The 16,113-nt window shown below is 37.8% G+C and overlaps 10 non-coding genes across 10 annotated transcripts; all 10 read left to right on the top strand.

Moving 5' to 3' along the window:
* The first annotated feature begins 3,875 nt into the window (after window positions 1–3,875).
* TRNAQ-CUG (transfer RNA glutamine (anticodon CUG)) lies at window positions 3,876–3,947 on the top strand. The gene has a single exon. It is a non-coding gene; the product is annotated as a tRNA-Gln (tRNA).
* A 1,296-nt stretch (window positions 3,948–5,243) lies between these two features.
* TRNAQ-CUG (transfer RNA glutamine (anticodon CUG)) lies at window positions 5,244–5,315 on the top strand. Its single transcript has one exon. It is a non-coding gene; the product is annotated as a tRNA-Gln (tRNA).
* Window positions 5,316–7,620: 2,305 nt separating this feature from the next.
* TRNAQ-CUG (transfer RNA glutamine (anticodon CUG)) lies at window positions 7,621–7,692 on the top strand. The gene has a single exon. It is a non-coding gene; the product is annotated as a tRNA-Gln (tRNA).
* Window positions 7,693–8,304: 612 nt separating this feature from the next.
* Window positions 8,305–8,376, top strand: TRNAQ-CUG (transfer RNA glutamine (anticodon CUG)). Its single transcript has one exon. It is a non-coding gene; the product is annotated as a tRNA-Gln (tRNA).
* Window positions 8,377–9,672: 1,296 nt separating this feature from the next.
* TRNAQ-CUG (transfer RNA glutamine (anticodon CUG)) lies at window positions 9,673–9,744 on the top strand. The gene has a single exon. It is a non-coding gene; the product is annotated as a tRNA-Gln (tRNA).
* A 1,296-nt stretch (window positions 9,745–11,040) lies between these two features.
* TRNAQ-CUG (transfer RNA glutamine (anticodon CUG)) lies at window positions 11,041–11,112 on the top strand. The gene has a single exon. It is a non-coding gene; the product is annotated as a tRNA-Gln (tRNA).
* A 1,627-nt stretch (window positions 11,113–12,739) lies between these two features.
* Window positions 12,740–12,811, top strand: TRNAQ-CUG (transfer RNA glutamine (anticodon CUG)). Its single transcript has one exon. It is a non-coding gene; the product is annotated as a tRNA-Gln (tRNA).
* Window positions 12,812–13,423: 612 nt separating this feature from the next.
* Window positions 13,424–13,495, top strand: TRNAQ-CUG (transfer RNA glutamine (anticodon CUG)). The gene has a single exon. It is a non-coding gene; the product is annotated as a tRNA-Gln (tRNA).
* Window positions 13,496–14,802: 1,307 nt separating this feature from the next.
* TRNAQ-CUG (transfer RNA glutamine (anticodon CUG)) lies at window positions 14,803–14,874 on the top strand. The gene has a single exon. It is a non-coding gene; the product is annotated as a tRNA-Gln (tRNA).
* A 612-nt stretch (window positions 14,875–15,486) lies between these two features.
* Window positions 15,487–15,558, top strand: TRNAQ-CUG (transfer RNA glutamine (anticodon CUG)). Its single transcript has one exon. It is a non-coding gene; the product is annotated as a tRNA-Gln (tRNA).
* The last annotated feature ends 555 nt before the right edge of the window (window positions 15,559–16,113 follow it).

Below are 16,113 nucleotides of genomic sequence, written 5' to 3' on the forward strand. Positions count from 1 at the left end.
ATTTAAAGAGTCTTTTTATAACATGTAATGCAAACACTGGCTCTACTTCCAGCTCGTAGGGTGTTCAGTACAGACAGACCTTGGAAATTAGTATGATCCACATTGTAGATTATCCAATTGGAAACTAATTTACAGTCTTTTTGCCTTGGCAGTAGCTGCCTGACACTGGTTACAACAGTTAAGTTTTCAGTCAACTGAAATTCATAATTTCATTTCCCAGTTTTTTCCCATTGAGTTGTTAATAGTATTTTCCCTTTCCAAATGCAGGGTTCTAGCTTTTGTTATATAACCGCAATAGAAAATAATTGTACATCTTGGTGATCATGCAGGCACAGAAGCTATGCCCTCTTGATTATTGTGGGAGGTCGATTTTGAATGATAGCCGACCTGTTATTGTAATTACACGTACTGCCTGTTTAGTAGAAATATCCAAACTACACTCTATTGTCAAGGGTTCCATTGTGTAATGGTTAGCACTCTGAATCCAGCAATCCGAGGTCAACTCTCGGTGGGACCTTGCCACAGTTTACTTCCTTCTGAGTGTAATCCTTTTACAATGAGGTATTGATAGTGATTGTTGTACGCCATAAACACGATTTAACAACAAAAAATATGTGATAATATTCTCTCGTAGAGATAATTAAACCAATGTAATTGAGGGCATATACAATTAACAAATTTAAAGAGTCTTTTTATGGCATGTAATGCAAACACTGGCTCTACTTCCAGCTCGTAGGGTGTTCAGTACAGACAGACCATGGAAATTAGTATGATCCACATTGTAGATTATCCAATTGGAAACTAATTTACAGTCTTTTTGCCTTGGCAGTAGCTGCCTGACACTGGTTACAACAGTTAAGTTTTCAGTCAACTGAAATTCATAATTTCATTTCCCAGTTTTTTCCCATTGAGTTGTTAATAGTATTTTCCCTTTCCAAATGCAGGGTTCTAGCTTTTGTTATATAACCGCAATAGAAAATAATTGTACATCTTGGTGATCATGCAGGCACAGATGCTATGCCCTCTTGATTATTGTGGGAGGTCGATTTTGAATGATAGCCGACCTGTTATTGTAATTACACGTACTGCCTGTTTAGTAGAAATATCCAAACTGCACTCTATTGTCAAGGGTTCCATTGTGTAATGGTTAGCACTCTGGACTCTGAATCCAGCAATCCGAGTTTAACTCTCGGTGGGACCTTGCAACAGTTTAATTCCTTCTGAGTGTAATCCTTTTTCAATGAGGTATTGTATTGATAGTGATTGTTGTACGCCATAAACACGATTTAACAACAAAAAATATGTGATAATATTCTCTCGTAGAGATAATTAAACCAATGTAATTGAGGGCATATACAATTAACAAATTTAAAGAGTCTTTTTATGGCATGTAATGCAAACACTGGCTCTACTTCCAGCTCATAGGGTGTTCAGTACAGACAGACCTTGGAAATTAGTATGATCCACATTGTAGATTATCCAAATGGAAACTAATTTACAGTCTTTTTGCCTTGGCAGTAGCTGCCTGACACTGGTTACAACAGTTAAGTTTTCAGTCAACTGAAATTCATAATTTCATTTCCCAGTTTTTTCCCATTGAGTTGTTAATAGTATTTTCCCTTTCCAAATGCAGGGTTCTAGCTTTTGTTATATAACCGCAATAGAAAATAATTGTACATCTTGGTGATCATGCAGGCACAGAAGCTATGCCCTCTTGATTATTGTGGGAGGTCGATTTTGAATGATAGCCGAACTGTTATTGTAATTACACGTACTGCCTGTTTAGTAGAAATATCCAAACTGCACTCTATTGTTAAGGGTTCCATGGTGTAATGGTTACCACTCTGGACTCTGAATCCAGCAATCCGAGTTTAACTCTCGGTGGGACCTTGCAACAGTTTAATTCCTTCTGAGTGTAATCCTTTTTCAATGAGGTATTGATAGTGATTGTTGTACGCCATAAACACGATTTAACAACAAAAAAAATGTGATAATGTTCTCTCGTAGAGATAATTAAACCAATGTAATTGAGGGCATATAAAATTAACAAATTTAAAGAGTCTTTTTATGGCACGTAATGCAAACACTGGCTCTACTTCCAGCTCGTAGGGTGTTCAGTACAGACAGACCTTGGAAATTAGTATGATCCACATTGTAGATTATCCAATTGGAAACTAATTTACAGTCTTTTTGCCTTGGCAGTAGCTGCCTGACACTGGTTACAACAGTTAAGTTTTCAGTCAACTGAAATTCATAATTTCATTTCCCAGTTTTTTCCCATTGAGTTGTTAATAGTATTTTCCCTTTCCAAATGTAGGGTTCTAGCTTTTGTTATATAACCGCAATAGAAAATAATTGTACATCTTGGTGATCATGCAGGCACAGAAGCTATGCCCTCTTGATTATTGTGGGAGGTCGACTTTGAATGATAGCCGACCTGTTATTGTAATTACACGTACTGCCTGTTTAGTAGAAATATCCAAACTGCACTCTATTGTCAAGGGTTCCATGGTGTAATGGTTAGCACTCTGGACTCTGAATCCAGCAATCCGAGTTCAGTTTTCGGTGGGACCTTGCCACAGTTTACTTCCTTCTGAGTGTAATCCTTTTTCAATGAGGTATTGTATTGATAGTGATTGTTGTACGCCATAAACACGATTTAACAACAAAAAAAATGTGATAATATTCTCTCTTAGAGATAATTAAACCAATGTAATTGAGGGCATATAAAATGAACACATTTAAAGAGTCTTTTTATGGCATGTAATGCAAACACTGGCTCTACTTCCAGCTCGTAGGGTGTTCAGTACAGACAGACCTTGGAAATTAGTATGATTCACATTGTAGATTATCCAATTGGAAACTAATTTACAGTCTTTTTGCCTTGGCAGTAGCTGCCTGACACTGGTTACAACAGTTAAGTTTTCAGTCAACTGAAATTCATAATTTCATTTCCCAGTTTTTTCCCATTGAGTTGTTAATAGTATTTTCCCTTTCCAAATGCAGGGTTCTAGCTTTTGTTATATAACTGCAATAGAAAATTATTGTTTATCTTGGTGATCATGCAGGCACAGAAGCTATGCCCTCTTGATTATTGTGGGAGGTCGAATTTGAATGATAGCCGACCTGTTATTGTAATTACACGTACTGCCTGTTTAGTAGAAATATCCAAACTGCATTCTATTGTCAAGGGTTCCATGGTGTAATGGTTAGCACTCTGGACTCTGAATACAGCAATCTGAGTTCAAGTCTCGGTGGGACCTTGCCACAGTTTACTTCCTTCTGAGTGTAATCATTTTACAATGAGGTATTGATAGTGATTGTTGTACGCCATAAACACGATTTAACAACAAAAAAAATGTGATAATATTCTCTCGTAGAGATAATTAAACCAATGTAATTGAGGGCATATAAAATTAACAAATTTAAAGAGTCTTTTTATGGCATGTAATGCAAACACTGGCTCTACTTCCAGCTCGTAGGGTGTTCAGTACAGACAGACCTTGGAAATTAGTATGATCCACATTGTAGATTATCCAATTGGAAACTAATTTACAGTCTTTTTGCCTTGGCAGTAGCTGCCTGACACTGGTTACAACAGTTAAGTTTTCAGTCAACTGAAATTCATAGTTTCATTTCCCAGTTTTTTCCCATTGAGTTGTTAATAGTATTTTCCCTTTCCAAATGCAGGGTTCTAGCTTTTGTTATATAACCACAATAGAAAATAATTGTACATCTTGGTGATCATGCAGGCACAGAAGCTATGCCCTCTTGATTATTGTGGGAGGTCGATTTTGAATGATAGCCGACGTGTTATTGTAATTACACGTACTGCCTGTTTAGTAGAAATATCCAAACTGCACTCTATTGTCAAGGGTTCCATGGTGTAATGGTTAGCACTCTGGACTCTGAATCCAGCAATCCGAGGTCAACTCTCGGTGGGACCTTGCCACAGTTTACTTCCTTCTGATTGTAATCCTTTTACAATGAGGTATTGATAGTGATTGTTGTACGCCATAAACACGATTTAACAACAAAAAAAATGTGATCATATTCTCTCGTAGAGATAATTAAACCAATGTAATTGAGAGCATATAAAATTAACAAATTTAAAGAGTCTTTTTATGGCACGTAATGCAAACACTGGCTCTACTTCCAGCTCGTAGGGTGTTCAGTACAGACAGACCTTGGAAATTAGTATGATCCACATTGTAGATTATCCAATTGGAAACTAATTTACGGTCTTTTTGCCTTGGCAGTAGCTGCCTGACACTGGTTACAACAGTTAAGTTTTCAGTCAACTGAAATTCATAATTTCATTTCCCAGTTTTTTCCCATTGAGTTGTTAATAGTATTTTCCCTTTCCAAATGCAGGGTTCTAGCTTTTGTTATATAACCGCAATAGAAAATAATTGTACATCTTGGTGATCATGCAGGCACAGAAGCTATGCCCTCTTGATTATTGTGGGAGGTCGATTTTGAATGATAGCCGACCTGTTATTGTAATTACACGTACTGCCTGCTTAGTAGAAATATCCAAACTGCACTCTATTGTCAAGGGTTCCATGGTGTAATGGTTAGCACTCTGGACTCTGAATCCAGCAATCCAAGGTCAACTCTCGGTGGGACCTTGCCACAGTTTACTTCCTTCTGAGTGTAATCCTTTTACAATGAGGTATTGATAGTGATTGTTGTACGCCATAAACACGATTTAACAACAAAAAAAATGTGATAATATTCTCTCGTAGAGATAATTAAACCAATGTAATTGAGGGCATATAAAATTAACAAATTTAAAGAGTCTTTTTATGGCACGTAATGCAAACACTGGCTCTACTTCCAGCTCGTAGGGTGTTCAGTACAGACAGACCTTGGAAATTAGTATGATGCACATTGTAGATTATCCAATTGGAAACTAATTTACAGTCTTTTTGCCTTGGCAGTAGCTGCCTGACACTGGTTACAAAAGTTAAGTTTTCAGTCAACTGAAATTCATAATTTCATTTCCCAGTTTTTTCCCATTGAGTTGTTAATAGTATTTTCCCTTTCCAAATGCAGGGTTCTAGCTTTTGTTATATAACCGCAATAGAAAATAATTGTACATCTTGGTGATCATGCAGGCACAGAAGCTATGCCCTCTTGATTATTGTGGGAGGTCGATTTTGAATGATAGCCGACCTGTTATTGTAATTACACGTACTGCCTGTTTAGTAGAAATATCCAAACTGCACTCTATTGTCAAGGGTTCCATGGTGTAATGGTTAGCAATCTGGACTCTGAATCCAGCAATCCGAGTTCAACTCTCGGTGGGACCTTGCCACAGTTTACTTCCTTCTGAGTGTAATCCTTTTACAATGAGGTATTGATAGTGATTGTTGTACGCCATAAACACGATTTAACAACAAAAAAAATGTGATAATATTCTCTCGTAGAGATAATTAAACCAATGTAATTGAGGGCATATAAAATCAACAAATTTAAAGAGTCTTTTTATGGCATGTAATGCAAACACTGGCTCTACTTCCAGCTCGTAGGGTGTTCAGTACAGACAGACCTTGGAAATTAGTATGATCCACATTGTAGATTATCCAATTGGAAACTAATTTACAGTCTTTTTGCCTTGGCAGTACCTGCCTGACACTGGTTACAACAGTTAGGGTATGTGCACACACACTAATTACGTCCGTAAGGAACGGACGTATTTCGGCCGCAAGTCCCGGACCGAACACAGTGCAGGGAGCCGGGCTCCTAGCATCATACTTATGTACGACGCTAGGAGTCCCTGCCTTGCTGCAGGACAACTGTCCCGTAGTATAATCATGTTTACAGTACGGGACAGTTGTCCTGCAGCGAGGCAGGGACTCCTAACGTCGTACATAAGTATGATGCTAGGAGCCCGGCTCCCTGCAGTGTGTTCGGTCCGGGACTTGCGGCCGAAATACGTCCGTCAATTACGGACGTAATTAGTGTGTGTGCACATACCCTTAAGTTTTCAGTCAACTGAAATTCATAATTTCATTTCCCAGTTTTTTCCCATTGAGTTGTTAATAGTATTTTCCCTTTCCAAATGCAGGGTTCTAGCTTTTGTTATATAACCGCAATAGAAAATAATTGTACATCTTGGTGATCATGCAGGCACAGAAGCTATGCCCTCTTGATTATTGTGGGAGGTCGATTTTGAATGATAGCCGACCTGTTATTGTAATTACACGTACTGCCTGTTTAGTAGAAATATCCAAACTGCACTCTATTGTCAAGGGTTCCATGGTGTAATGGTCTGGACTCTGAATCCAGCAATCCGAGTTCAACTCTCGGTGGGACCTTGGCACAGTTTACTTCCTTCTGAGTGTAATCCTTTTACAATGAGGTATTGATAGTGATTGTTGTACGCCATAAACACGATTTAACAACAAAAAAAATTTGATAATATTCTCTCGTAGAGATAATTAAACCAATGTAATTGAGGGCATATAAAATTAACAAATTTAAAGAGTCTTTTTATGGCATGTAATGCAAACACTGGCTCTACTTCCAGCTCGTAGTGTGTTCAGTACAGACAGACCTTGGAAATTAGTATGATCCACATTGTAGATTATCCAATTGGAAACTAATTTACAGTCTTTTTGCCTTGGCAGTAGCTGCCTGACACTGGTTACAACAGTTAAGTTTTCAGTCAACTGAAATTCATAATTTCATTTCCCAGTTTTTTCCCATTGAGTTGTTAATAGTATTTTCCCTTTCCAAATGCAGGGTTCTAGCTTTTGTTATATAACCGCAATAGAAAATAATTGTACATCTTGGTGATCATGCAGGCACAGAAGCTATGCCCTCTTGATTATTGTGGGAGGTCGATTTTGAATGATAGCCGACCTGTTATTGTAATTACACGTACTGCCTGTTTAGTAGAAATATCCAAACTGCACTCTATTGTCAGGGGTTCCATGGTGTAATGGTTAGCACTCTGGACTCTGAATCAAGCAATCCGAGGTCAACTCTCAGTGGGACCTTGCCACAGTTTACTTCCTTCTGAGTGTAATCCTTTTACAATGAGGTATTGATAGTGATTGTTGTACGCCATAAACACGATTTAACAACAACAAAAAATTTGATAATATTCTCTTGTACAGATAATTAAACCAATGTAATTGAGGGCATATAAAATTAACAAATTTAAAGAGTCTTTTTATGGCATGTAATGCAAACACTGGCTCTACTTCCAGCTCGTAGGGTGTTCAGTACAGACAGACCTTGGAAATTAGTATGATCCACATTGTAGATTATCAAATTGGAAACTAATTTACAGTCTTTTTGCCTTGGCAGTAGCTGCCTGACACTGGTTACAAAAGTTAAGTTTTCAGTCAACTGAAATTCATAATTTCATTTCCCAGTTTTTTCCCATTGAGTTGTTAATAGTATTTTCCCTTTCCAAATGCAGGGTTCTAGCTTTTGTTATATAACCGCAATAGAAAATAATTGTACATCTTGGTGATCATGCAGGCACAGAAGCTATGCCCTCTTGATTATTGTGGGAGGTCGATTTTGAATGATAGCCGACCTGTTATTGTAATTACACGTACTGCCTGTTTAGTAGAAATATCCAAACTGCACTCTATTGTCAAGGGTTCCATGGTGTAATGGTTAGCAAACTGGACTCTGAATCCAGCAATCCGAGTTCAACTCTCGGTGGGACCTTGCAACAGTTTACTTCCTTCTGAGTGTAATCCTTTTACAATGAGGTATTGATAGTGATTGTTGTACGCCATAAACACGATTTAACAACAAAAAAAATGTGATAATATTCTCTCGTAGAGATAATTAAACCAATGTAATTGAGGGCATATAAAATCAACAAATTTAAAGAGTCTTTTTATGGCATGTAATGCAAACACTGGCTCTACTTCCAGCTCGTAGGGTGTTCAGTACAGACAGACCTTGGAAATTAGTATGATCCACATTGTAGATTATCCAATTGGAAACTAATTTACAGTCTTTTTGCCTTGGCAGTAGCTGCCTGACACTGGTTACAACAGTTAAGTTTTCAGTCAACTGAAATTCATAATTTCATTTCCCAGTTTTTTCCCATTGAGTTGTTAATAGTATTTTCCCTTTCCAAATGCAGGGTTCTAGCTTTTGTTATATAACCGCAATAGAAAATAATTGTACATCTTGGTGATCATGCAGGCACAGAAGCTATGCCCTCTTGATTATTGTGGGAGGTCGATTTTGAATGATAGCCGACCTGTTATTGTAATTACACGTACTGCCTGTTTAGTAGAAATATCCAAACTGCACTCCATTGTCAATGGTTCCATGGTGTAATGGTTAGCACTCTGGACTCTGAATCCAGCAATCTGAGTTCAACTCTCGGTGGGACCTTGCCACAGTTTACTTCCTTCTGATTGTAATCCTTTTACAATGAGGTATTGATAGTGATTGTTGTACGCCATAAACACGATTTAACAACAAAAAAAATGTGATCATATTCTCTCGTAGAGATAATTAAACCAATGTAATTGAGAGCATATAAAATTAACAAATTTAAAGAGTCTTTTTATGGCACGTAATGCAAACACTGGCTCTACTTCCAGCTCGTAGGGTGTTCAGTACAGACAGACCTTGGAAATTAGTATGATCCACATTGTAGATTATCCAATTGGAAACTAATTTACGGTCTTTTTGCCTTGGCAGTAGCTGCCTGACACTGGTTACAACAGTTAAGTTTTCAGTCAACTGAAATTCATAATTTCATTTCCCAGTTTTTTCCCATTGAGTTGTTAATAGTATTTTCCCTTTCCAAATGCAGGGTTCTAGCTTTTGTTATATAACCGCAATAGAAAATAATTGTACATCTTGGTGATCATGCAGGCACAGAAGCTATGCCCTCTTGATTATTGTGGGAGGTCGATTTTGAATGATAGCCGACCTGTTATTGTAATTACACGTACTGCCTGCTTAGTAGAAATATCCAAACTGCACTCTATTGTCAAGGGTTCCATGGTGTAATGGTTAGCACTCTGGACTCTGAATCCAGCAATCCAAGGTCAACTCTCGGTGGGACCTTGCCACAGTTTACTTCCTTCTGAGTGTAATCCTTTTACAATGAGGTATTGATAGTGATTGTTGTACGCCATAAACACGATTTAACAACAAAAAAAATGTGATCATATTCTCTCGTAGAGATAATTAAACCAATGTAATTGAGAGCATATAAAATTAACAAATTTAAAGAGTCTTTTTATGGCACGTAATGCAAACACTGGCTCTACTTCCAGCTCGTAGGGTGTTCAGTACAGACAGACCTTGGAAATTAGTATGATGCACATTGTAGATTATCCAATTGGAAACTAATTTACAGTCTTTTTGCCTTGGCAGTAGCTGCCTGACACTGGTTACAAAAGTTAAGTTTTCAGTCAACTGAAATTCATAATTTCATTTCCCAGTTTTTTCCCATTGAGTTGTTAATAGTATTTTCCCTTTCCAAATGCAGGGTTCTAGCTTTTGTTATATAACCGCAATAGAAAATAATTGTACATCTTGGTGATCATGCAGGCACAGAAGCTATGCCCTCTTGATTATTGTGGGAGGTCGATTTTGAATGATAGCCGACCTGTTATTGTAATTACACGTACTGCCTGTTTAGTAGAAATATCCAAACTGCACTCTATTGTCAAGGGTTCCATGGTGTAATGGTTAGCAATCTGGACTCTGAATCCAGCAATCCGAGTTCAACTCTCGGTGGGACCTTGCCACAGTTTACTTCCTTCTGAGTGTAATCCTTTTACAATGAGGTATTGATAGTGATTGTTGTACGCCATAAACACGATTTAACAACAAAAAAAATGTGATAATATTCTCTCGTAGAGATAATTAAACCAATGTAATTGAGGGCATATAAAATCAACAAATTTAAAGAGTCTTTTTATGGCATGTAATGCAAACACTGGCTCTACTTCCAGCTCGTAGGGTGTTCAGTACAGACAGACCTTGGAAATTAGTATGATCCACATTGTAGATTATCCAATTGGAAACTAATTTACGGTCTTTTTGCCTTGGCAGTAGCTGCCTGACACTGGTTACAACAGTTAAGTTTTCAGTCAACTGAAATTCATAATTTCATTACCCAGTTTTTTCTCATTGAGTTGTTAATAGTATTTTCCCTTTCCAAATGCAGGGTTCTAGCTTTTGTTATATAACCGCAATAGAAAATAATTGTACATCTTGGTGATCATGCAGGCACAGAAGCTATGCCCTCTTGATTATTGTGGGAGGTCGATTTTGAATGATAGCCGACCTGTTATTGTAATTACACGTACTGCCTGCTTAGTAGAAATATCCAAACTGCACTCTATTGTCAAGGGTTCCATGGTGTAATGGTTAGCACTCTGGACTCTGAATCCAGCAATCCAAGGTCAACTCTCGGTGGGACCTTGCCACAGTTTACTTCCTTCTGAGTGTAATCCTTTTACAATGAGGTATTGATAGTGATTGTTGTACGCCATAAACACGATTTAACAACAAAAAAAATGTGATCATATTCTCTCGTAGAGATAATTAAACCAATGTAATTGAGAGCATATAAAATTAACAAATTTAAAGAGTCTTTTTATGGCACGTAATGCAAACACTGGCTCTACTTCCAGCTCGTAGGGTGTTCAGTACAGACAGACCTTGGAAATTAGTATGATGCACATTGTAGATTATCCAATTGGAAACTAATTTACAGTCTTTTTGCCTTGGCAGTAGCTGCCTGACACTGGTTACAAAAGTTAAGTTTTCAGTCAACTGAAATTCATAATTTCATTTCCCAGTTTTTTCCCATTGAGTTGTTAATAGTATTTTCCCTTTCCAAATGCAGGGTTCTAGCTTTTGTTATATAACCGCAATAGAAAATAATTGTACATCTTGGTGATCATGCAGGCACAGAAGCTATGCCCTCTTGATTATTGTGGGAGGTCGATTTTGAATGATAGCCGACCTGTTATTGTAATTACACGTACTGCCTGTTTAGTAGAAATATCCAAACTGCACTCTATTGTCAAGGGTTCCATGGTGTAATGGTTAGCAATCTGGACTCTGAATCCAGCAATCCGAGTTCAACTCTCGGTGGGACCTTGCCACAGTTTACTTCCTTCTGAGTGTAATCCTTTTACAATGAGGTATTGATAGTGATTGTTGTACGCCATAAACACGATTTAACAACAAAAAAAATGTGATAATATTCTCTCGTAGAGATAATTAAACCAATGTAATTGAGGGCATATAAAATCAACAAATTTAAAGAGTCTTTTTATGGCATGTAATGCAAACACTGGCTCTACTTCCAGCTCGTAGGGTGTTCAGTACAGACAGACCTTGGAAATTAGTATGATCCACATTGTAGATTATCCAATTGGAAACTAATTTACAGTCTTTTTGCCTTGGCAGTAGCTGCCTGACACTGGTTACAACAGTTAGGGTATGTGCACACACACTAATTACGTCCGTAAGGAACGGACGTATTTCGGCCGCAAGTCCCGGACCGAACACAGTGCAGGGAGCCGGGCTCCTAGCATCATACTTATGTACGACGCTAGGAGTCCCTGCCTTGCTGCAGGACAACTGTCCCGTAGTATAATCATGTTTACAGTACGGGACAGTTGTCCTGCAGCGAGGCAGGGACTCCTAGCGTCGTACATAAGTATGATGCTAGGAGCCCGGCTCCCTGCAGTGTGTTCGGTCCGGGACTTGCGGCCGAAATACGTCCGTCAATTACGGACGTAATTAGTGTGTGTGCACATACCCTTAAGTTTTCAGTCAACTGAAATTCATAATTTCATTTCCCAGTTTTTTCCCATTGAGTTGTTAATAGTATTTTCCCTTTCCAAATGCAGGGTTCTAGCTTTTGTTATATAACCGCAATAGAAAATAATTGTACATCTTGGTGATCATGCAGGCACAGAAGCTATGCCCTCTTGATTATTGTGGGAGGTCGATTTTGAATGATAGCCGACGTGTTATTGTAATTACACGTACTGCCTGTTTAGTAGAAATATCCAAACTGCACTCTATTGTCAGGGGTTCCATGGTGTAATGGTTAGCACTCTGGACTCTGAATCCAGCAAACCGAGGTCAACTCTCGGTGGGACCTTGCCACAGTTTACTTCCTTCTGAGTGTAATCCTTTTTCAATGAGGTATTGATAGTGATTGTTGTACGCCATAAACACGATTTAACAACAAAAAAAATGTGATAATATTCTCTCGTAGAGATAATTAAACCAATGTATTTGAGGGCATATAAAATTAACAAATTTAAAGAGTCTTTTTATGGCATGTAATGCAAACACTGGCTCTACTTCCAGCTCATAGGGTGTTCAGTACAGACAGACCTTGGAAATTAGTATTATCCACATTGTAGATTATCCAAATGGAAACTAATTTACAGTCTTTTTGCCTTGGCAGTAGCTGCCTGACACTGGTTACAACAGTTACGTTTTCAGTCAACTGAAATTCATCATTTAATTTCCTAGTTTTTTCCCATTGAGTTGTTAATAGTTTTTTCCCTTTCCAAATGCAGGGTACTAGCTTTTGTTATATAACCGCAATAGAAATTAATTGTACATCTTGATGATCATGCAGGCACAGAAGCAATGCCCTCTTGATTATTGTGGGAGGTCGATTTTGAATGATAGCCGACCTGTTATTGTAATTACACGTACTGCCTGTTTAGTAGAAATATCCAAACTGCACTCTATTGTCAAGGGTTCCATGGTGTAATGGTTAGCACTCTGGACTCTGAATCCAGCAATCCGAGGTCAACTCTCGGTGGGACCTTGCCACAGTTTACTTCCTTCTGAGTGTAATCCTTTTACAATGAGGTATTGATAGTGATTGTTGTACGCCATAAACACGATTTAACAACAAAAAAAATGTGATAATATTCTCTCGTAGAGATAATTAAACCAATGTAATTGAGGGCATATAAAATTAACAAATTTAAAGAGTCTTTTTATGGCATGTAATGCAAACACTGGCTCTACTTCCAGCTCGTAGGGTGTTCAGTACAGACAGACCTTGGAAATTAGTATGATCCACATTGTAGATTATCCAATTGGAAACTAATTTACAGTCTTTTTGCCTTGGCAGTAGCTGCCTGACCCTGGTTACAACAGTTAAGTTTTCAGTCAACTGAAATTCATAATTTCATTTCCCAGTTTTTTCCCATTGAGTTGTTAATAGTATTTTCCCTTTCCAAATGCAGGGTTCTAGCTTTTGTTATATAACCGCAATAGAAAATAATTGTACATCTTGGTGATCATGCAGGCACAGAAGCTATGCCCTCTTGATTATTGTGGGAGGTCGATTTTGAATGATAGCCGACCTGTTATTGTAATTACACGTACTGCCTGTTTAGTAGAAATATCCAAACTGCACTCTATTGTCAATGGTTCCATGGTGTAATGGTTAGCACTCTGGACTCTGAATCCAGCAATCTGAGTTCAACTCTCGGTGGGACCTTGCCACAGTTTACTTCCTTCTGAGTGTAATCCTTTTTCAATGAGGTATTGTATTGATAGTGATTGTTGAAAGCCATAAACACCATTTAACAACAAGAAAAATGTGATAATATTCTCTCGTAGAGATAATTAAACCAATGTATTTGAGGGCATATAAAATTAACAAATTTAAAGAGTCTTTTTATGGCATGTAATGCAAAAACTGGCTCTACTTCCAGCTCGTAGGGTGTTCAGTACAGACAGACCTTGGAAATTAGTATGATCCACATAGTAGATTATCCAATTGGAAACTAATTTACAGTCTTTTTGCCTTGGCAGTAGCTGCCTGACACTGGTTACAACAGTTAAGTTTTCAGTCAACTGAAATTCATAATTTCATTTCCCAGTTTTTTCCCATTGAGTTGTTAATAGTATTTTCCCTTTCCAAATGCAGGGTTCTAGCTTTTGTTATATAACCGCAATAGAAAATAATTGTACATCTTGGTGATCATGCAGGCACAGAAGCTATGCCCTCTTGATTATTGTGGGAGGTCGATTTTGAATGATAGCCGACCTGTTATTGTAATTACACGTACTGCCTGTTTAGTAGAAATATCCAAACTGCACTCTATTGTCAAGGGTTCCATGGTGTAATGGTTAGCACTCTGGACTCTGAATCCAGCAATCCGAGCTCAACTCTCGGTGAGACCTTGCCACAGTTTACTTCCTTCTGAGTGTAATCCTTTTTTCAATGAGGTATTGTATTGATAGTGATTGTTGTACGCCATAAACACGATTTAACAACAAAAAAAATGTGATAATATTCTCTCGTAGAGATAATTAAACCAATGTATTTGAGGGCATATAAAATTAACAAATTTAAAGAGTCTTTTTATGGCATGTAATGCAAACACTGGCTCTACTTCCAGCTCATAGGGTGTTCAGTACAGACAGACCTTGGAAATTAGTATTATCCACATTGTAGATTATCCAAATGGAAACTAATTTACAGTCTTTTTGCCTTGGCAGTAGCTGCCTGACACTGGTTACAACAGTTACGTTTTCAGTCAACTGAAATTCATCATTTAATTTCCTAGTTTTTTCCCATTGAGTTGTTAATAGTTTTTTCCCTTTCCAAATGCAGGGTACTAGCTTTTGTTATATAACCGCAATAGAAATTAATTGTACATCTTGATGATCATGCAGGCACAGAAGCAATGCCCTCTTGATTATTGTGGGAGGTCGATTTTGAATGATAGCCGACCTGTTATTGTAATTACACGTACTGCCTGTTTAGTAGAAATATCCAAACTGCACTCTATTGTCAAGGGTTCCATGGTGTAATGGTTAGCACTCTGGACTCTGAATCCAGCAATCCGAGGTCAACTCTCGGTGGGACCTTGCCACAGTTTACTTCCTTCTGAGTGTAATCCTTTTACAATGAGGTATTGATAGTGATTGTTGTACGCCATAAACACGATTTAACAACAAAAAAAATGTGATAATATTCTCTCGTAGAGATAATTAAACCAATGTAATTGAGGGCATATAAAATTAACAAATTTAAAGAGTCTTTTTATGGCATGTAATGCAAACACTGGCTCTACTTCCAGCTCGTAGGGTGTTCAGTACAGACAGACCTTGGAAATTAGTATGATCCACATAGTAGATTATCCAATTGGAAACTAATTTACAGTCTTTTTGCCTTGGCAGTAGCTGCCTGACACTGGTTACAACAGTTAAGTTTTCAGTCAACTGAAATTCATAATTTCATTTCCCAGTTTTTTCCCATTGAGTTGTTAATAGTATTTTCCCTTTCCAAATGCAGGGTTCTAGCTTTTGTTATATAACCGCAATAGAAAATAATTGTACATCTTGGTGATCATGCAGGCACAGAAGCTATGCCCTCTTGATTATTGTGGGAGGTCGATTTTGAATGATAGCCGACCTGTTATTGTAATTACACGTACTGCCTGTTTAGTAGAAATATCCAAACTGCACTCTATTGTCAATGGTTCCATGGTGTAATGGTTAGCACTCTGGACTCTGAATCCAGCAATCTGAGTTCAACTCTCGGTGGGACCTTGCCACAGTTTACTTCCTTCTGAGTGTAATCCTTTTTCAATGAGGTATTGTATTGATAGTGATTGTTGTACGCCATAAACACGATTTAACAACAAAAAAAATGTGATAATATTCTCTCGTAGAGATAATTAAACCAATGTATTTTAGGGCATATAAAATTAACAAACTTAAAGAGTCTTTTTATGGCATGTAATGCAAACACTGGCTCTACTTCCAGCTCGTAGGGTGTTCAGTACTGACAGATCTTGGAAATTAGTATGATCCACATTGTAGATTATCCAATTGGAAACAAATTTACAGTCTTTTTGCCTTGGCAGTAGCTGCCTGGCACTGGTTACAACAGTTAAGTTTTCAGTCAACTGAAATTCATAATTTAATTTCCCAGTTTTTTCCCATTGAGTTGTTAATAGTATTTTCCCTTTCCAAATGCAGGGTTCTAGCTTTTGTTATATAACCGCAATAGAAAATAATTGTACATCTTGGTGATCATGTAGGCACAGAAGCTATGCCCTCTTGATTATTGTGGGAGGTCGATTTTGAATGATAGCCGACCTG

Source organism: Rhinoderma darwinii, chromosome 3 (genome assembly GCF_050947455.1).
Source record: "Rhinoderma darwinii isolate aRhiDar2 chromosome 3, aRhiDar2.hap1, whole genome shotgun sequence".
Lineage (NCBI taxonomy): Eukaryota > Metazoa > Chordata > Amphibia > Anura > Rhinodermatidae > Rhinoderma > Rhinoderma darwinii.